This window comes from Hetaerina americana, unplaced genomic scaffold, assembly GCF_022747635.1.
Source record: "Hetaerina americana unplaced genomic scaffold, ioHetAmer1.1.p SCAF_2, whole genome shotgun sequence".
In the NCBI taxonomy this organism is placed as follows: domain Eukaryota; kingdom Metazoa; phylum Arthropoda; class Insecta; order Odonata; family Calopterygidae; genus Hetaerina; species Hetaerina americana.
The window spans coordinates 24,005,366-24,028,503 of NW_027286763.1; positions in this window are offsets into that span (position 1 = coordinate 24,005,366).

The window sequence follows — 23,138 nt, forward strand, 5'->3', positions numbered from 1 at the left end:
GGAGGGTGGACGAAAATGAGAAGGATTGGAAGGCCGGGACACCGGGGATTCTGTGATGTGCTCGAGGGTGGTAGGCAAGTCACAACACAGGGGGGGGAGGGATATTTCCCATTTTGGGCTCATTAGTCCCCATGGGGGATGAAATTGAAGAGGGGAATGATATGATAATCGGCGCTTTGAAGAGGAATCCATTGCTACTCCACGAGACATCGTCATCACCCTCACCCTTCAAAGTGCTCTTCGTGTTCGTTCGGTAATGCAGGTGTATCCCAGGCATTGCTCAGCGTTCTCGTGATTTCACGAAATATCGGCGACCAACTATGCTTGGCAGAATTTAGCAGAAAATAATGCACATCGACCAAGTCAGTTTCGGAGCGGCCAAATGATTCTCAAAGCGAAGACTTAAGAGCTCTATTTTTGGTTAATGGGTCTCCCAGTATGGCGTCGATGTTTGGGGCACTGACTCCGGCATGTTGCTCGCCCGCATAGCAGGAAAATTTCCACCGATGGCCAAGATTGCCATTCCCCGAATTACAACAGCGAAAATAATTTGACCGAAACCTGATCACCGATCCAACGATCAATTATGTAACCGTTCAAAATATCAACTTCATCAGCAATCTTCAATCTTCGGATTGGCTCACTGCATTACTCCATTTCACTCTATTTAGTGTTGATTAGCCTGTGTGCAAACAAAAATACCTTAACTGGTAGATTATGGATTACAATAGTGTGGATTCCTTCACCAACCTTCTCTGTTTTACATGTACGTCCTTTTAATTTAACTTATGAACTTGCCTCTTGGTACGTATTCCTAGTGGGAAATAATGTAAGATTGATCAATTGGACGCTTCGATCAATAATGAAAACAAGAAGAGCAGAGGCTTTACAACACTTTCCTGCGGCACTCCTGCATATAATTCTGCTTTTTTTGAGCTCGAACCATACACTACTGATTTCTTTTTGCAGTTAGATACGAAAACCCTAACCCAATTAGTAACTTCCTCTTTAACACGATAATATTGTAGTTTTGTACAAATATCTCTATGTACGTCTATCTCTCATAAACTCAACCTATCGAAAACTAATTTTTGTTTACGGATTGATTAATAATCCCTAATCCAGTAGACCAATTTCTCACACGGACAATAATATGTTTTGTGTCTCATTTTCTCGTGAGGAACCTTGCCGAAGGTTCTCTTTAAAAGTAAAAATGCAACATCAATTCGTGGTTTCCTTTCCCTTGACTTCAAGATATCATGAATAGAATGATAATGTTGTGTTTTGCATAATCGCCTTTTCCTAAACCAATGCTGGCTATGGCAGAATGTGTTTTTACTGCCGACGAAGGCCCTTAAGTAGCTAAGAGTGCTTTGATCTAATATTTTCCAGCATATGGATTTTATCAATGTCGGTTTGTCAATGCTGTGGCCCTTTACACAGACTGCTTATGTGAACTACGAGGTTACAACCATTAATTATCGAATCTTCTTCCTTTGGATTGGGTAAACGTTGTTAAATCAAGAGCTACAGAATTTAGCTATGATTTGAAAATGTTCTTTCAGTCATTAAACGGAGATTTCTGGCGGACTGTTGCTTGGAATTAAGCGGTGTTCAGTTTATGCAAAGCCTGCTTTTACAGATAGACCACAATTATTATAAAACCTTGAGTAAATGAGTTCCGAATTTCCGACTAGGATCCACTCGGAAGTCAAGCAGTTGGCAAACGCGTTTTCCAGATCTCACGAGGCGCGCGAACAATCCTTTCGTCCCTTCCTCTCATTAAAAACTCTCTCCCCCGAAATCACTCATGCTCCCCTCTCGAGGCCCTACCATCAAGGTCATCCCTATCCGCCCAATCATGGTCCCTCTCGCATATTCATCAACATCTACTTGATACCCCGCGAGGCGCCGCAAGGGCGTGTGGTGAGGGGTGTTAGATCACCAGCCATGCATGCACAATAACTACACCATTACACAAATATCAGTTTGATCATGCAGTCGAACAAATTTAATTACACGAAAAAATATTCAATTACAGGACATTTTCAAATCATGCGGGAACAATGTTTTAAAGATGGGTCTATTAAAAAAACATGCAGCATATCGACAAAATATACATATTGCCATAGCTAATTATCCCTTTAATGCTTGCGATCACATCTAATTTAATCTCGAATCGCACGAAGAGAAAACGAAATCTTAAATCTATCCATCTCCCTGATTTTATGTACGCCATCTGATCTACCATAGTACGTCGGGACTTATCATAAGTCTTTATTATTCCCGGATAAGTGACCACCATTTATTTGGTGAATCGCCAACAGACCCCAAGTATTGCGCTCCACTCCCTCCACTCCCCGTGGAATAACACGCCCCTACCCCAAGACCCCTACTTGAGGCACGCCCGGATATATCCTTCTAATGTATGCACGGAATGCGACCAGGGGTGGCTTGGGGAGGGAGCAACCCTACTTCTCGAGGCGTCTTCCACACTTTGGTGCCCACACCATATCCCTCCCCTCCCCTTAACCTTGTTTTTTGTCAACACAGCCACATAACTGGAGTGTATGCACCGGCTGAACGAGATTTACGTTGATACACTTGAAATTAGCGCCCTTAACCATTCGTTAATTTACGGTTATTGCCTTTCTCTCTATCTCTCGCGTAACCATACACTCTTGAGCACACGCGTGTGAGTGGTTGAAGCCGTCCCAAACAATTAGCCACCATTTACGATAAGTTTAGCGTAAACGACCAAAGTTCGCAAGATTAATGGGAGTTTCATGAAACACACAGAGAAACTATGCGACATATCCCAGCCGCGTAAATTAACAAAAAATAACCATTCAATTTTTATCACGCTTGAAAAATAAATGCGGCAATTTTTTCACACGTTTGGAAAAATAAGTTGAGGAGAATCCAGACAATACTGCATTGAAGGGCATCTAGTTCCATTACCCAGCGAAGCTGATGAAAGGTGTTTTCATTCGGTGATTTCAGGGCTTTTTTGTACGTGTAGAATATTTATGCGTGTGTTAAGGGCAGTGTATCAAGATGATGAGTTTAAGGGCATTATTTTGCTTTTGGAGAGGTTATATTTAAAGTGTGGATTTTCCTCCAAATTCGATTGGCTCAAAGTGGGAGGGTTTTGAGTGCTAACAAGAGAGTCGATGAAGAAGCAGGCGATTTTTTAAGGTAAGGAAATATATGGGGAAACTGTAATTTTTGCTTAATTTGACTACTGCGGACGGAACATGGAGCGTGGGAGATTATTCTTGCCATTTTATTTGGGAAAATTGTTTGTTGCAGAGAAGAAAATTGATATTTGAAGGTTGGTTTGGGCAACAGAGCCTCAAGAAAGGTATCCATTCGTCACAGTAGGGGGGATCATAGATTTGTAAAAATTGCATTCGTGTCTTAGCTGAGTGGACTAGTTTTATTCATGGGGTACAGGGAGTAAAAAGACAGTAGAGTCTTTGCTGATGGCGTAATATATGTGGGTTTTCCGCGTAAGCTTTGCATCTAACCGAATGCCGAGGAATTTGGCAGAGCTGTTCTGGGGGATGATGGAGTTATTACAGAGAATGCCAGAGTAGCTGGTACTTTTTCGATGGACCTAAGTAATTTAGTCATATTTTCTCGGGTCCGCCTTTAATTTCCAGGACTTCATCCAATCCTCAATGAGGTCTGCGCGGTCTTGCACGCTGTCCGTAGAAGTATGGATCGAAGGATTGGGAGGCTGCGGCGGTATCATCGGCGTAGAGGAAAAGTTGGCTTTTCGGGTCGGAGGGGAGAGATTTAAAGCGGCTGGGGACGCCGCTTGAGGGACGCCGCAACGGATTGGCCTTATGGAAGATTTGGCCATGCTTATGGAGACAAAAAAGGAGCGGCTAGTTAGGAAGGATTGTAGTAGTTTTGAAAGGTCTAGGAACATTTCGGTGGAATGAAGTTTGAGGATCTGTGCTTCAGTTCAGACCCTGTTAAGGGTCATTTGTAGATCAAGGAAAATAACCTGAGTGGTCTTTTGTACGTTGAATCCTATGGTTATTAACTCTACCAGCCGCACGATTTAGTGTTTAATAGCAATCTTTTGGCAGTAGCAGTCCGGAGGAAACTGGCCTAAAGCCAGTTTCCTCCGGACGGAGAAATGTGAGACGATATAGTTTCTTCATGAAGCGGAAGAGGATCTACCTTTCTAAAACCTAGGTAGGGAAGAAGGCTGTTGGGTCGGTAGTTGGAGGGGTCCTTGAGATCTGTGTCCGATTTGGGGAGAAGGGTGATTTTAGCAGTTTTCCAGGCAATGGGGAAGTGAGACGTGGAGAGACAAGAGTTGAGAATGGCGATAAAGTGAAATAGGTACGGTTTCGGAAAGTTTTTTGGGAGGCGATTGACAATTTGGTAGGGACCACAAGCTGATTTTGACTGCGGTTTTAATGATCATGTTATGTTTATGGATGGAGCGTGAGGAGTGGATAGCTCTGAGATCGAGAGCGGAGGATTCAGGGGAAGGGAAGACTTTCTCACGCAGCAATCCGTTGGTGCATTCGCGACCCCGCTTCCGATTCGGAACTTCCACCAAGATCATGACGTTGGTTGAACGAATAACCTTCAACTATTTCTCTGGAGAGGTCGGAAGATTTAAACGCGCGGCGAGACTTACTGCGCCGGGCACGAAAGCAGGAGAGGGCGAGGGTGGAAGAGGGAGGGAAGGAGGTGTCGGCGCATTTCGGGCGACGTCCTGGGCATCCCTTGGAAGCTCCATGATCCCGAAGCCGTCGCGCCACGCAGTCAGCGCGCACGGCGAGCGATATGCAGGTGATGAGGGCGCGCCTCCTTCCGCCACGTGTGGTGCGAGGGGGCCTTCGAAAATGCGATTTAGGGTGAGGTGGCAGGCACACAACGGAGGCAGGCCAGGAGGGTTTGCCCCCGAGCATACGATATCTCAGCGCAAGGAGAGGGATCGCGATGCACTCTCGCGAGCGGTGCTAGGGGAGGGAGGCGCCGCGAGGAAGCGATGCAGGTCGACGCTATAGCCGACGAATAAATCAAGCGTGGAATGACTTCAAACGCTTCCGTGGTCGCCCATGGGATTTCACGGGGGAACTCGCCGAGGGGTTAACCTTTTACCCAGGGCAGTGTAAAAGTATTTCCCTCCGCTTGGTCGACGCCAATAGGGAGCGGAATCCGCCTTTCGGAGGCCGTAAGTGATATATCCACATGAGCGGGCGAACGGGCTCGTACCGCACCCCGGGCCGGAAAGCTTTGACGGGTTCACGGATAACGAGATGGGATTGAAATGGAGCGCTTTAAACTGAATATTTAAGTAGAGACCTAACGGTGAGCACGCTCGCACTGTCACGGGTTCCGATTTTTAGATTTATTTCAGGCAGAGGGAACCAATTGAAAACTGACGGTATCGGCAGTCATCCTATGCAAGCTGTTTCGTTTTCTCGTGACTTCTCTTCACGGAATTTTAAACAAACCAACGATTGAAAGCACCCAAATGTACTCACATTACTCAAGTTGTTAAAGAGTTGCACAATTGAATAAGAATACGCAGACACTTCTTATTTTAAGAAGTTTTAATTACTTGATTTTAGGTTAAAATAATGACTTTTGTTCATTTAATGTGCGTATGAGAGGTAAACAGAGCACTTGTTTCATTGCTTTCAAAACGAGACTATTTATAATTATGGAAGGCATAGAAAAAGACTAGCACTTTAGAATGAAATATATATATATATATATATATATATATATATATATATATATATATATATATATATATATATATCACGACATACCTCTGTAAGCATACATGTAGATTATACTTTAAAAATACAAGGGGAAATCTGATTTGATTGCATGGGTACCACATACGAATATACTGATACGGAAACGCCTATAATCTTCTACGTTGGCCATTCTTTGAAAACAGAGGGGCACTGAGTCTCTGTAATAAGACGGGATTATCCTAAGATAAATATTAAAGAGAAACCGTAGTATTCCAAGCGGCAATTTTCGAGTCAACCTAGCAGCGTAGTTATAATACCAAATAAACCATTTCTCTTTGTCGTGTCATGCCCATGTGCGATTGTCACGCCGCAATCGATATCAGACACCGATTGGAACACGTAAATTAGAATGGAAAACAAAGGAGTCGATTCTTTCATCAACAAAAATATAGAATGTGGAAAAGAATATATATTTTCGGCGAGATCGAATTGAGTAGCTCGAGAAACGGAAAACGTGATTTGGCCGGGGTGGTTGCCAAACGGTTAGTTAAACTGCTCCAGTGATGGAATCAATTCCTCTCTGTGCATAGTTTATCACCTCACAATATTCTGGGAACAAGTACACTTTTACATTTTTCGTGAAATCTAAAATGGAATGTTGCAATGCTGTTTGGGCATTGGTTTTCTATATCTTGAAAGGATTAGATCACTTAGCAATATTAGTCGAATATCTCGACAATCTACCTGGCTCACAACCTCGACAATGCGACCAGTCCTCATCTCAAAAAAACGCGTCTCTTTGTGGAAACATACTTCTTTTCCTCAAAGCAAAAGGAACGTGAACGGGTTCCGCTCCTTTAAAAGGAACTTAGAAGTTTTGAAAGCCTTTTCTATTGAACACTTCAGGTAACGAATCACTCGCGAAACTAATTGCAGACGTACCAAAGAGGATTGAAGCAACGAAAAACGAATACGGCCCAGAACTACTCCTGATTTGAAGAAAGAATGACGGTCGAGACGTGCTGAAGGCATCGAACGTACGCAAAACAACGAGTTTCATCTCTGCTCTCTTGCGCATCTACATCAATACTCCCCTATCCACCAAAAAGGTGTGTGGCAGGGGAAGCAAGTTCGATGTGGGATGGGCATGGGTTAAAGGAGAAGAAGGGTATTTAAAGGTTAGAAAAAAGGAAAAAAACATTCACTGAGAACCCGAAAAGACTTGCAAATTCATGTACATTTCGGCAGAAAACTTGGTTTCAAACAGGTTTTCATTTCACCCACTATAAAAGTTCTCGGATATCTACATCTACTACAATTACATAATGCCCCGCAAGCCGCCGTAAATTTGTGCGGTGGGGGGTGTTAGGACACCACCAGTAAAATAGACTGTAACCAATGCAAAAAAATAAAAGAATATCAATACACACCCACACAGACGAAAAAATTCATACGAAAAACATTTTAACTTACACACATTCAAGTACATATACTATTAATTAACATATACATGAACATGCACATACAAATAGACCAGATGTCTACGCAGCGTTAAATCTTGTCCTCCCTTGTGATTTAATTTTCTTTACTATTTCTATTTGGGATTTGACTTTTTACTATTATGATTCCTGATTGCCCTAGGAAAGAACGAACATTTGTATTTATCTGTACTGGAATCTATCTCCCTTGTCTTATAATTGCGGTCTAACCCACCCAAATAATGTGGGGCTATAATAATTTCCCTTTGCTAAAAGTCCAGGTTTTGTTTGCTCTCTTAGCATCTCAAGCGGCTCTCAGCCTAATTCTCCTAAAGGAACTGTCACACTTGTCTTGTAATCGTAACAATTTTTGATGAATCAGGCGGTTTTTCGCTGAATCTCAAATGATTCTTCTATCATTTATTTCTCCCAAGGATCCCAAATACATGCAGCGTATTGCAAATGTGGGGCATGGTAGATGGTACTTGTTAGATGCAAATCTGTGGCAGGTCTCGAATGAGCATTACGACTAAAAGCCAAACCCTGTGACTCACCTATACACGATATATCTTCACATATTACACTCCCAGAAATCATTTTGAATTTCACCAAATGTATGGCTTCCTTCGTGAAGTCCAAAATGTCTAATCATTTCCTTACCCTACCTCGCCTAAGGCATTTTCTCCCTCTGTACATGTCACAGTCTTCAATATTTCATCGCCAATCAGTTTGCAAAGCACATACTACTTCCTATCCTCCATTGAATATCTTCCGATAACATCCTTTTCGTCCCCAACATACTTAGAACTCCTTCATGTTCTTTCCTTTATGACCATGTTACCATTGCAATTTTTGTCCTCGCCCATATATCAAAAACCTCCAATCTACGCTTATTCTCTAACCTCTACTATTAAGTATTGGAGAACCATAAATGAAAGCTCTATGCTAAGGATGCTATTTATTTTTACGAAAGGTCCTAGCTAAGTACCCTACTTTTGGTAAAATATTATTTGCCTATTCTCTTTTTATGTAACTTCTTTGAACATCTTCGACCAAAACAAGAAGTATGTTTTTGTCAACTGATAATTCATATATTTGATATTTTACGGTCTGCAAGCCACCGCTAGTGTGTTTGTCAGGGGGTAATACGCATAGAATGAGAATTGGCATTGCGCCGACGAATAACAATGTTCAAGCTGCCGATGATTTTGCTAGGAACATGCATGCAATTTTTTATGCCACGTTAATTAGTTGTGACATCAAACGCACGTATGATAAGGAACCTCTATTTGCTGATAACAACCACAATAATCCAATCGATGCCTGGTCTTCAAGGAAAAGGGTAGAACTCGCCCATTAATAAGCCCTATGGCGTGTGAAATTAACACATCGATAAGGTGACATCGGGGAAGCTCTTTTCCCTGTGGGGCCTGAGGTTACCCATGAAGATAATATACGAAAAATCACGCAGCTTGGGCGGAGCTGAGGGAACTAGCCAAGGTCGCTAGACTTTTTTAAAATTTTTAATACCCTGCAAGCCACCGATAGGGCGTGCGGAAATCTACGCTGTACGCGATCCAATTCAGCAATTAATTAATTCAACTTCGTGAGGATCCCATGTACTCGCAGCATATTCTACGAGTAAATGATGCCTAACCAGAGAAAGGAAATATTTCTCTTTGACCTTTTCATTACATCCATCCAGGACTCTTATAATTAATCCTAACTTTGTGTTAGCTTGTCCTCATATTCCCCGTATGCGTTCCACCCAAGATAGATCGTGAGTGAGGGTAACACCCAAGTTTTTAATAGAGTCTACACATTCCAATTAGGTGTTCACAAAGCAGTAGGCGTTCTAGAGGGCATTGCTCATTTTCCAAATATTTATCACCACGCACTTTTTGAAGATTAACCCGAATTGTCAAGTGTCGCAACAGCATTGTAAATCATTTAGGTCACACTAACCGATACCATACCAATACCGATAGTTTGAACATTGTGAATAAAATTTGAGAGATATAATTTCTCATTCCTTTCTCGTACTAAAAAAAAACGGAAAAAAACCCCAGTGCCCTTCCTATGGGCTCTACATATACAACCCGATTTTACGCGGTAAAAGCGTGTATTAACCGATTCCGTCGCACGCCAAAATTGGTGGGTTATGTCGGTGATACGGGTGTCAAAATAATATCTAGCGCGCTCAGATAGAAAGGCAAGAAATCTTCCGTAAACATTCTCGCGGAGAGTACACGTCCTTGGAACCCAAATGTATGCTGGGCTCGAGATGATGACTAGCTCGGGATATCATAACAATTTCGGGAGATTTTATCGCCAGTCGCTAGCCGGCAATTGGCCGATAAACTTGATGATCGGCGCGAGGAGAGGGGATCGGGCGACAATGGAATCGCCACGTCACTCGCCTCGGCGATGGTGGCACCGAAAACGATCTACCCCCGGCGCCGTGGCGCCAGTCCTGCGCGGCGAAGCGTCGCTCGACTGCCGGGAATAAGATCCGAGATCCGCAGACAACAGCGCGAAACGCCGCCAATATAACCTCAGCGGAGTCACGCGCCTATGCGCCATAAAATTCGAGTGATTTCCCAGTGAAGAGCTCATTCGGGACTTGAACGCGGATTGAAGGTTAAGCGTGAGAGAAACACGCAGAGCGGGATGTGTTCCCGGAAATTTAATTAAAAACCCCTCGGCCGCCGGGAATCGAAGTTCGAATATCTGTAGGAACGTAAATTAAACTTTAATTTAAAATTAGAGAGATTAAGTACAGAACGGATAGATATAAGGAGTCATTTTTTCCACGACCAATAAGGGTACAGGATAACATTGTCCAACCGCGGTAAGGTCATATTCGGGTAACAATTAGTCTGGTTTGTATTCACCCCCTGCCACATGCCCTAGCGGTGACTTGCAGGGTACTAAAATAACTAAAACCATCTAAACGTATGGTTTCTGCGTCATTAAATTCACGACATCCTCCTATATAAAACTGTAGCACGGAGAGCGATCTACCGACAAGTCAACAAGTCACGTGATTCGGGGTAACATGGGAGGAGGCGATGGGGAGTAACACGTTAGTCAGGGTAATGGGGGGTTTGGCTGGAGTGGGGATGAGAAGGGGTCGCTAATGAAGACGTTCAACATCTCCATCCGGTGAGTCGCGTGGGTAAAGGGCGGTTGCCTTCGCTTTGGCGTTACCGAGACACCAACTTGAGGAGGGAGGGAGGGTCGGGTCGAAGGGGAGGGTGAGGCGGGGGCGAGAGGGAGTGGAAAGTGACGAAAAAAGTGGCGGGGGAGGTGGACTAAAGGCGATAGGCTCGGGGAGGGAGGTCGGGGGAAAGATATCTTATAGCAGTGGGGGAGGGGTTTGGCGGACACGTTATAAACCAGGTGATTAAGTGGGGAAGCGTAACTGCGGACAGTAAATACCTCAGGGTGGGGAGAGGAAGAGGAATGGCGAGGGTTGGGGTGGAGCGGGGTGGTTGTCACGGGTTGCCTTCCAGCGCCCAAACCGGGAGGGCCTCGCCACCTCCCGCCCGAATGCCACCAACACTTACGGACTCATTGCTGACTGCTTGCAATGCGAGATAATTTTCAGATATTTCAGTACCCTGCAAGCCATCACTAGGGTGTGTGGCAGGGGGTGAATAGACGCAAGACTAATTTTCAACCGAATACGACCCTACCGCGGTCGGACAACGTTATTTTGATTCCCGATCGTTCGTGGAAAAAATGACATCATAAATCTAGACAATGTACTTCAGAATTAGGCACTCATCCAAAATGAAGGGAACATTATTATTTTGTTTAATTTCATAGTACCCTACAAGCCACCGCTTGCATCCGTGTCACACAGGAATGCAAGATTATAATGAAACAGAAACAGCCAGGCAATTCTTTACATCGTGCGTTCAGTTTACGTGCCATGGTTTTGACACTATCACGTCTCCATAATGACGAAAACCCTCACTGGAAAGAAATCCATAAACTCGAAAGTTCAGAAGAATTGTATAATTATATCTCCGCTCCAGAAATTGCAACCCGCAGTGTTATAAATTTTCAATTGAATGCATTATCCAATCTGAAGTAAAGCTGATACGTGATAAGGTAAGCCGTCACTTGGGGTAGTCGGATGATAATGAATGATCAATTTATTATTGCAATAAGAGCACACTCAATGAGGGCACACGTGTTTCGTTCCGGCTCACCAGTGGCCAATGACGTCGGGCTTCAACGATTCATGCGTCGCTTTTAGCAAAGCTCTCTGCGAGGAGAAAAAGTGAATGTTTAATTTTTATTAACGGCTTAAATCATCTTTTCCTCTCAACATTAAATGTAGACATTCCCCCACCGTTCTCGGCGGCTGGCAACAGAGGCAGTTATGGCTCGCCGCCACTCTCGGAATAAGACTCCCCCCCCCAATCGCAAGGTGAAGGAGCAGCGGCGGAGATAAGGAGTACCAAACAGAGCCCTCCCTCCGTTTTAAATGAGGAGGAAACAATGAGTCCCAGGATTAACGTTCTACGTCGCGCGGGATGAATGGCCAGGGGAAGGACTAATGCGGCGATAACGGAGCGACGTTGGATCCAGAACGGCGGCCAAGGCTTGCTCCCGTGGGGCGGCCAAGCATCGCTGGGACCAAGTCAACTAACCGAAGGAAGCTCTTCTCTGTACAAATTCATTATACGGTTAAAAGACTACGCACATTGTATTGCCAAGTTTTCACCGAGCACAACGCATTAACATGCTAACATACACCATCGTCTGCTAAAATGAAGAATTTCCTATTTATGTCTATGTTTCATTTAACTGTTTGAGTATTTACATCGTATAATTTACCAACCATAGCTCACGATATCACTGAGTACTAATGTAATATTTACAAATGTTAATTGCACCACTCTACTTTTAATAAACCATAATGACAGCATTTATTTTAAAAATTATAATCATTTCAATAGTTAAAAGTAGCAATATTGATCAAGAATTATAAGGAGGTGCGTTAATTAGTGTAATTCATATAGTGCTATGCTTTTTTCTATCGGTAATCTACCGGTTAAGGTAGGCTTTTGTTGGACAAAAGCTACCAAAGACTACAGCGACAAAACCCTTGTCTCTCTTCACAAAACGCAACCCGGCATCCAGCATTATAACAAGCCCCTCTTCAATTCTGCATACTCCCTTCCTTCTGCTCGCCATCCCTATCCTATATATTTATACATATTCGCTCACAATGAAATAGATACAAGGAAAAGGGATAGGAGCACAAATAAAAGAAAAACACGGAATTGGAGGGGAAGATGGAAGAAAGCAGATCATCAACGGTCTCCTGGACTGGGACTTGAAACACGGATCTTTCGGCTTGCCGGGGAATCGGCCGTATCAGCCAAGTGGCTCATACGTTCTCGATATTTAACTGAACTGACAATTAATAATAACATTCACCCATATCCTTCGATAAATGGTATAATAGGTTTCTTTTACAGCCACCAATTAAACAATATAACTACTTCAAAGAACTGTGGGAGTTACCGCAAAAGCAACTTTAAACAGACCCACCCACTAATATGCATTAAAATTCAACAATTTCATAGAGTTAATATCATTCACCTTGACCGGGATCGCAGTTTGTAAACTTTTAAATTGCTGCATTTCAATAAAAATACTGATTACCCTTTTTTTGTCGTCGGGAAATCACACAAAGAATCATCACATCGGGAAATGAACGACGATGAAGCACACAAACTGTTGTCGGGGGCGCGGAGTTTGAGAGAGAAATACAATACAAGGGTCGAAACGGAAAACTTCGAGGGAAACACGTTTTTGTCACCCGAGGAGGGTGGAGGCCGCGAAGGAACCAACCCTTCCGCGTCCGCGCAAACCTGCAAGGAGTTCCCCCATTGTCTCGCTCGGGTTCTCCCCCCTTTGTCTTCCCTCTCTCCCAAGACACACACAATGCATCCCCGTGACCACATTCCCGCCCACCTCTCATCCCTCTCACGCCTATTCCACGTCTCCTCCGCGGTGCGGCCTGTGACTCCCGCTGCGCAACGAAGGAAAAGCTGCCCACGCGCCCCCCTCCCCCTTGCTCGACACCTTCCGGCCGAGCAGATTAAGGAGAAGCACCACCCTCGGAGCTAGGACCCCCTCGAATAATTAGCTCCCACATCTCTTAGAAAATACATTAAAATATTAATTATCTCGCAGGATGAGAAAAATGGTTGAACTCCTCTCCCGGTTAGGATCTCCCTGACTGACAGATTTGTCTTATTTTCTTTCCATGGTGGTTAAACACGTGGGTATCAGAGGATGCTTGGAGTGGGGGGGGGGGTTCCGTATGATGCCATTGTAAAGAGTATAGGCACCCCATATCCTGCACCACCCCCCTCTCGGTCGGGGCCCTCGGCGGAGGAGGCGGAGATCCGCTTTCCGCCCTCTTGCGCACCCGAGGGGAGGAGGGTTCCCCGAGCAGAGTTATCGTCTCGCGGCGCCCGCCACCTCGAGGGAGGACAGGGGGGCAGAGGGGGCCAGGGGGAGGGCGAAGGATAAGAAGGGGCGCGAGCCAACAAGCGAGCGAGTGAGTGGGTTCCGAACCGCTTCTCTCTGCCGACCATGGGGAGCGGTGTGCACTCCAATGGGAGTGGGCACGGGGGCCAAACACTCGGCCCTGAGCAACTACCCTCACATTGGCAACCCCCCGCTGCAGCGGCGGAACTCTCTTCTATGCATTAGGGGAGACGGCTCCTTACTTACGGACGCCGATCTGTTTAAGAATCCGTTTGACATAAGGGCGAACCCCATCGGTCACGCACGCGGCAGTGCCCGGACGAAGTCGTTGCCCTCGAGCCCACCGTGCCCCCTCCCTCCATTGGCACAGACTGCGCTAATTTCGGTGGAGTGGGCAGGCGACCACATCTTGCGACTGGATGACGCGAAATGCCACGGATTGAGGCACCCCTTACATATTCCACTCTGGGAACGATTCCCCAGCGACTTTTTACAAATACCAGCCGGAAAACCGCTAACGAAGAAAGGTGGGCACACACTGACGGATGGTAACATTTTAAAGCGATATGCACAAGAGAAGAAAGGAAAACGTGGTCCGCGGATATTTTATCCAGAATTACGTAAATCCCACCAGAGTATTCATGTTGCACCCAATCACATGCACTCGGAAAGGAAGGCCTTTAATCGGCCTAAAATCCCTCCTGGGTGGAATTCGGCGAAGGGAGATTTGGGGAACTAAACTGAGATCACCCCACCAGGAAACCGAGTTCGAATAGAGGTGAAATAGAGAGTTAATGCCTAAAGGCGAGCGGCCGCTGATTAAGGATGAGATACTTGAATAATAACGAAATCTTCCACCCCTCTAATTCCTTAGATCCATTACTTCAGGGTTTTAAATAATTACCGAGCAGCGTACAGAGTTACTAAAAACTTACAAATCATGGACAGCGAAGGAAACCAGTTGTCTGAGAACCAAGAATTTGAGTGCTCTTACCTGAATAGAGAACGAAAAATGAATTAGAATGGTTCAAATAACGTAAGGATAAATATGAATGACAACGCAATTGTAGATACAATGAGAAAAATCTAAGTAAAACCTCAAATATCACGTCCAATCTTATTTTTGAAAAAGTTATCACTCAATTACCTTATCTCTCTATTGATCCTTCAACGCTATCCATGCCATTTTCCGTAGAACCAGCACCAAATACCAAAATGGACATAATTCATATTTCAGGGCTGGCATACAGGTTTGGTATTCATATATGTATGCACATACCTGTATTCAAGTTCTATACTTAATTGCCACCAGCGTTTGACGGTATTTGTAACATCCCACGATTCGTCAGAGAGTGAACAAATATTCGATTAGAAAAATTAGAAGTGATATTTCGCCCGCCGTAAATATGCGCCGAATGTTTGGAGAACCTAATTACCCTCACTTGATCAGAAAACTTGGACTTTTTAACTGCTGAGCGCCTTATCTCAGGGAAGTGATTCCACGAATCCACACTATTTCGGTTATTACTATCTTTCCTAAGATTTACAAATTGACTCTGTAGCATGCATTTTAGGCCATCACAGTCCCATTGCTTAAACATGTAAATTTTTCTTTAAGACTTATTATTTATGACCCCATATAGCGAAAACTTCGCATTTACTACCGTGCGGTCACTAATTCATGCTATAGTTTCTTTAGTCAAGACATTTTCGGGCATCTTCGTAGCTAACAAATCAAGAATATTATCGCCTCTAGTTGGTGAAGTGACAAGTTGATACAAGGAGTTAAACGTAAAAGAATTCAATAGCAACTCACAGATATATTTGTCGTTACCCCCCCGCCCCCGTTTAAAAACTGCATGTGTTCCAGTTAATAGATGGGACATTGAAATGTCCACTGATTCTAACGTCGCGATCATTGTATTGGGTTAAAATACCTTTGATTTGCTAATCTAATTCTAGTATTGAATTGTCTCTTTCGATTGGTGGTCTGTAAAATGGGCATGCATAAATTCTTTTGGATTGAGGATTTTTAGTTGAGCACCAAACGCTTTCCAAACCATTACCTGGAATTACCTCAGTCCGGCTGACGCAAGAACTTTTAACTGCAATAAAGACACCACCCCCGAATATATTTTCCCTGTCATTTCTGTAAACAGAAAAGGAATTTGGAAAAATTTCACAGTCGCCAATATCAGTGGATAACCAGCTTTCTATCCAAATAATTATATCTGCGCCGGTGTTTTAAATAAGGTGATGATCGTTTAAATGAATATACTTTGTAACTTCCACACAATTTTTATTCGTACTACCGGTTTCAAACCGGTAGTACGAATAAAAATTGTGTGCAAAAATGAAACCGGTAGTACGAATAAAAATTGTGTGGAAGTTACAAAGTATATTCATTTAAACGAACATGAACCTCCACAAAGTTGAGCCCGAGACCATAGAATTCAAGGTGATGATATTCTGCGACTTTGTTTTTTAACTTCGGCAATTAACTACTAATACAGATGCTTACATTAAGATTGTTTAAATTTTGAAATGATAATCGTTTTCCTACTAGCAATGAATTCCTCATAAAATTTTCCATCCGATGCTATCTGATTCGTGTTGAATGAGCTACTGTGTGTATTTATAGCACTCACCCTCACTTCATTTAAAGCTAATAATTTGCCAAATAAGACTTTAAAGACCCACTATTTGATTTGAATTATTGAAGGTTGAAAACCAAATATTTGATATGCTTAAGATTCTATTATGTACACTGTCCAAACGTGCACATTGACAATAAACAAATTATTATGTAACTATTTATTTTAGCATTATCAATACTTAGTATACGTTCTGAATTGTGCTGGTTATTTGCTTTAAATCAGTTGTAGATTTAATTACACCATTTCTCCACTCAATTTGGAAAATGGTTTCTCAGCGAATTCGATTTCATTTTGTATAAGTATAACACTTTTGTTTTTCTTGCCCCACTTTTTACCAGCTAAGTTGTTACATCAGTTTTACCTTTGCTTACCTTTCTTCTCAATTTTCTCCACTTGATTTTTGTGGTTAATATTTGTCCCATTTAATAATATTACTATCGCAAACTGCTTATAGGATTCCGTTGACGTACTATTTAACTATAATGGCACCGAGACGAAAAGGGAGGTTGACTGCGTAAAAAATGTATGCGTGTGAAATATTCAATTCCAAGAAGGAAAAGGGGGAAAATATAGCTCCTTGAGGTACACCAAAAGATAATATACAGACAAATCTGACAGATGATGCGAGAAGGGGTCCTACCGTGGGAGAAATAAACAGGAATACAGGAATACTCCTTGATCTCCCCGCCAGAGCTTGCCATTGAAGGTATGCGAATTTATATTTTTGCACTTGTTTTATTTAATATATATATAAATATATATATATACATATATATGTATATATATATATATATATATATATATATATATATATATATATATATATATCGGTAGTATTCACACTAACACCAGAAGTCGAAGAGAGAAAATACTTCTCTCTTCCAAGGTATAAATTGCACTCGATGAAGAAATTGCAATATTGGTCCAAAAAGAAAGGAGTAGTAGGGGTGGCAGCCAGCTAGCAAGCATACAATTTATACCTGAAATCGCCACAAGATTGGCCACCCCTCCTCGTGATGCTCTCTTAAATGGGTCCAAGATGAATCGGACAATGCGAGGGCCATCACTGGAGTCTGGAAAGTTTCAACTGCATTGGTCACGGTCATTTGGAGAGGGTCTACTCAGTTCCCATGTCTGACCAAGAGAGAGGAGCCAAGGGTCGGAACGAAGGACTTGGAAAACATGGGAAAAGGGGAGCTGACCCCCACCGAAGCGTCACCTCAGTGAGATTAGTTGATGCCCTTCTCTGTAATGCTTTAGGCACGGCCACGTTTGAATTGGCCGAGTGATGCTTCTTAGCTTCAACAAATCTGTGTGATATTTCAGGCACCAGATCTTCCTTGGAAACAACCACAACTGCCTCAGGGAAAGAAACTTGCCCCTCTGCACCAATGTGTGAATTTCACACGCCCCGCCTCTCAGCTAAGTAATCAGTGAACTCTGCTCTCAACAATACAACCAACCTTGGGGTTGATAACTTTGGTTTCCGATGGTCATTTGTCAATGAAACATGATGGTATTTGGGAAAGAACTCTTGGCGAGAAACGGGATCGAAAATAAATTATAAGGAGAGATAATATATGTTCAAGATATACGTGTGAGGTTTACCTCGGAAGGGAGGTCACCTTTGCCTGCAACAAATATTTCTCACGTGCAACTACCCGCTTGGAGCATATTAACTGTGAAATAAATGCCCCTCATTAGAAGACGGAGAAGGGCGCGTAAAGAAAATAGAGCTGCGTCTAGAAGTGTATCTGACATCGTCGCTGAATATCACCCAGTAAATTGAGAGCATCACCAGTCTCATTTATGTCCATGACACTGCTGTTGGCAAAGAGACACCCAAAGTAAAAACGACCCCTTTTGAAAAACCAATTGTGCATGAGGAAGCTAAGGCAAAATATTGGAGAACTGATTGGAAGGGAAAAGTTAATTTCTCAACGCTGTTTCATCTACCGGGATATGACTTGTCTTGCTCAGATTTCACTGTGGTTTACCATCGCAATTCCTGGAGTAAACTTTAACGAAGGGATTGACGTAAGGTTGGGATTGTGAGAAACGACTTGCCTTTTAGGAATTCTTAGCTAATTTGCTACATCTATGAAGTTGCCCCCTAGTGGACCCTGGCTGATGGCCTTTAGTTCTGATCAAAATCTCACAGAAGCGTTTCCATACCCCAACATCCCTACACCCTGTGCGTCCAGTATATGTTTTTTGTGCTCTCTACACAACGCCTGCACCGGCAGACTATGCCAAGAGCGGCACGCTGGAGGTTTTTACACCACCGCCTAGCACTGTTTCCATTGAAGTTCAGGCACTGCCGTTCAGTTGAGGGATCACAGTTAAGTTCCTACTCAGGAACTTCAAGTGAGCCACTCTGATCGCCGTATTACAGGGTTTTCCTTCCACTGTACAGAATGCAACATAATAGGGATGTTCGACGGGATGAAGGGAGGAAGGAAGTATGCGGAGATGAAGAAGGGCTTGATGTAGAGCAGGTTGCTGGATTGTGTTTTGTTAGGAGTCACAAAATACTTATTTAGTAGTTTTGTCCATCCAAAAGCTACCTTAACCGGTAGATTACTTAATAATAAAGATATCCAGAATATAAGAATAGTCCTAGAATTGTAAAAAATATGCACGCATTCACAAGTAGCCGATAAAAATTTAATTTAGGATTAAATGAATTAAGAGGAATGATATCTGGCATTATATTTGGGGGGGTTTAAGATAAAAAGGAACCCCACCTTAAAAAAAAACTGTGAATAATAAGGACTTAAGGTTAGTTGGAGAAGAGAGAGGCCGCTTTATGTGGGTGCATACAAATTAAAGGGAACTAAAAAAAATGTCGCCGCTGGGTAGATGTTAAGCTGTATGAACGTCAGGATACACCTCGTAGATATATTATCTTGCGCATACAACAAGGTGAGGGGTGGAGAAAATGGGAAGGTTGGGAGAGAAAAGACGGGAGGGTCGCGAAGGAGCCTTTTAACGCTTTTTTCGGCCGATGGGGCATGAGAGAGAGAGACGGAGCACAATAGGTTTAATGGCGCGGGAGCAAGTGAGGGAGGGTGCGGTGTGTTGGGAGCGGCATTAAGGGTTCGAGATGGAGGGAGCGGGGGGGAGGAGAGGAAAGTGGCGAGAAAGGGAGACCGAGAGGAGGCGAGGGGTGCGGCGATGCTCCGCGCGGGTGTGGTTAAGAGGCGCGGCGAAGGAAGAGGCGGACGGATACCGCGCCAGTGAACGCACCATTACTCGCGAAGCGAGCAAAAATCTCTCAAAAGGTATTATCAGAATACTACTCGACGATTGGATAGCAGATAATGATGTGCTCACGCTGACCACGGAAGTCCGAGAATCGACTCAAAATTTCATTTCGCTCAGGTCTGCACTTGATAAAGCGGCGCCCTCCGAATGAGATTTGGCGTGTGTGCCACGGCACAGGATCGATACAATACTCTGCAGTTAGTCCCGCACGTCAAGAATGAGATTTGGGCTTGAAGGGTACGGAAACCGAAAAGAATGAAATTAAAAACCAAGGGCCTCTCCCAAGGGGGGGGGAAGAGTAGAGCGAATGGAATTCACCACACGCCAAAGGAGCGTGATGGGCGACGGGAAGAGATCTCTAAAGGATAACATGCTCAAAGGGAAGCGCACATTGCAAAGGTGCTCCTGAATGAAGTCCGATTACGGTCCTCTAAGAAGATTAACCTACACAAAAGGGAACATCGTCTGTCTGCAGACGATGTTCCCTTGTGTCTGCAAGCTTGGAGCTAGCAGCACCAAGGGAATTAGATGCAAGCTCAAGAAGAGCTGCTGCTGCGGCGTTGTCGAGAACTGGTACAGGTGTAGATATCGCACATCAAATGAGGATATAAAATGAAAGAAACTTGGATACGTACGAAAGAGGAAGAAGAGGGAAATTCTATTCTGAAGCGTTTGTATGGAAACCAGAAGAACTCTTAACGATTGGGCACACTTGGTGGAACAACCTATTTTCCAGGAGCATAATAGATGACGATATAGGAGTTAGGTCACGATATGGACGAAGACTATGCAAAGGGATATATAGGGAGAAAGAAGAGTTTACGAGAGCAAGTAGTGAGAAGGGAAGAATCAAGGGTTGCAAAATTTGCACTAAATTGGAGAAATGTACATAGAATTTTACCGAACTGCCAGTCTCCTGCCATTGTACACATAAAATTTAAATGCGCATTGAATCAATTTGTTTGATTTTTATTTAATTTACGGTCATTGTTATTCCTAGCCGGTGGATTTCTCAAGCGCTCAACGGTTGTCCACATCAAGGTACGCGATTCATTGATGAGCGAGTACTTGCTACCCGCTAACGTCGAAGATTTGAGTTCGGAGAAAAACAAACGGAATTTTTATGGCAGCATTTTTTAATTGAAGGGCACGAATATGTTCAAGTTAAATAACAAGTAGCTGCAATCACAGCTACGCCATTACCATCGATATTTCTTTACCAATAAATGAGGGGAAAAAGGTGCACCTCATTTTAAATTAACTAAGAAGAATCAAAAGGTTCATTTTTCAAAAATTTTACTTTTAAATTGGACCTCGGTATCCATCTGCACTTCTTTTGTGAGTTTCGCGTTTCGAATTTAAGGGACAAAAAGAATTTAGGCCTCCGTCCGTGTTCTCCGCCTCACCGGGGGAGAATGTGGCAAGAAGTGCTGGGTAAGACGGAGTTTCGGGTCATAATTCAATTTCCATTTCATTAAACTTTGTGAAAAAGCGTCAAGATTGGAATAACTTCGTAAAATCTCCATTATATTTCAATTCAGAGACGACGCCGAAGTTCAGCTTGCACATATAAATAGAGTCATTAAGGTCTTATTCATTTTCCTGCTGAACTTCGGACGATTATACCTCAAACTCTACACTTCAACACACTACTTTAGGAAGGCTTTTTGCAACAAAAATAACATCTTCCAGGTTCCAGGGCAGAGTACTCGTCCCGGAAGCGGAAGTCGAGACGCAAAATCCGCCAGAATTATTCACTTTCGAAGAGAGTGCTAAAATAAATTGCGTAGTTCTCCAGGCATATGATCATTCGATCGTTAATTTTCCATGATAACAAAGTTAGCTAATATGACAATAGGAAGTGTAAACCAACATTTATAATAATGATCAACTTTTGGGAGCACTGGGAAGTGAGGCCTACAATTAATCAAAAAGAGGAAAGTCATATGAAATAAAACGCAAAAATTGTTCCAGAAGCGAGGATTTTCGCTCACATTCAGCCACCGCGCCCAAAGGAGTCATAATTTTCAACAAACTTATCGAAAGGCATTTCGCACACACAATTTTATCACTACGGATGGCATTGTATTCACGGATTTTTAATGTTGACCGACTTGAACGAATGAATTGACATCCAAATCCCGGTTCGTAAACTTGCGGAAAAGCTTCATAGATGCATTGAAGGCTAATAGGAATGGAATTAAACGACCATCTCGGGTGTCCTAATTAACACTCAGCAATGCGTATTTGGTTATCACCGCAAGTAACCGATGAGCCTGTAGCTGCCAATCAGTAACTGAATCTCGTCACGGCGCCTTCAGACTGCACTTTCTCATGAGTGAGGATCCACGTCGTCTTGTTTACGTTCAAACACCCCCGCAATAAACAAATATGTCATCAATTGTCACTCTAAATCGGGAAAAGTAATTATTTACATCTAAGTTTCTTCGACTACGCGGAAGCTTCGAATCAAAGACGTCACTCAATAGTTAAAATAGAATTGAATGAAATATCTCTCTATTTGCATCTAATATATCTCGTTCAATTTCCACATTCAACAAACTTCATTACTTACTTTCATTTGAGCGAGATCACACGGACAGATATCCATATAAGCACGTCACATACGAAATCATCAACCCGTTTGGTCCGTGATAAACCCCTATAAACGATGATTTCTAAATGAATAAATTCGAAGGTTGGCCACGGCAGTCAGTGTACACCAAGGTAAGGCTGGATCCATATAACATTATTTCTCCAAAGAGGATTGTTCCTAAAAACCGCGCAGAGTTGGGATTCCGGCGGTATCATCTAATCTACAACCCCACAGGAGTGCGCGTGATGGTTCGATGATCCTAATGGCCACCACTTGATCGCCGAAATGGTGTTCTCAGGCGCTCGGTGAAGGGGGCGGGGACAAGGAAGGGAGGGTAGGGGGAGAATAAGTGGCAAACGAGGAAAAAGCTGCCAGCTTAGCGTTGACACGGCGGCTGATCACGCCGTGAAGGCGGCATTTCGGGATATAGTCATAAGGGCTGAATTCTACGTAGATGTATCTATTGTAAATGGCTTCGAAGATGCATTCCAATTTGTTTTACTGTGCACCTACGTGGAAATCGTGATGCCTGCCACTCAACCAAATCTTATTACACATTTATTTAATCTTCACTGGGCATCTTAATTCACTTTTGGTTCACCGCGAATTGACCAGCGGCGGAAATAACCAAAATATGAACAGGAGAATCGTCCAGAGAGTCCTTTTTTTCCTTTCTGTGCCAATTTGGTTTTCAATAATCTAGCATATTCCGAATCTAGTAGTATAAGAGAAGATACATTTTTTGGGTACTGGTATCCTTATGATACCAGTACCCATAAACCCGGGAGTTTCGTTCATTTAATTATTTTATAAATATCGAATTGGTTGTAATGCCTATGCTATGATTAAAATATTATTACTAAAAAGGTTAAATTGAATGGAA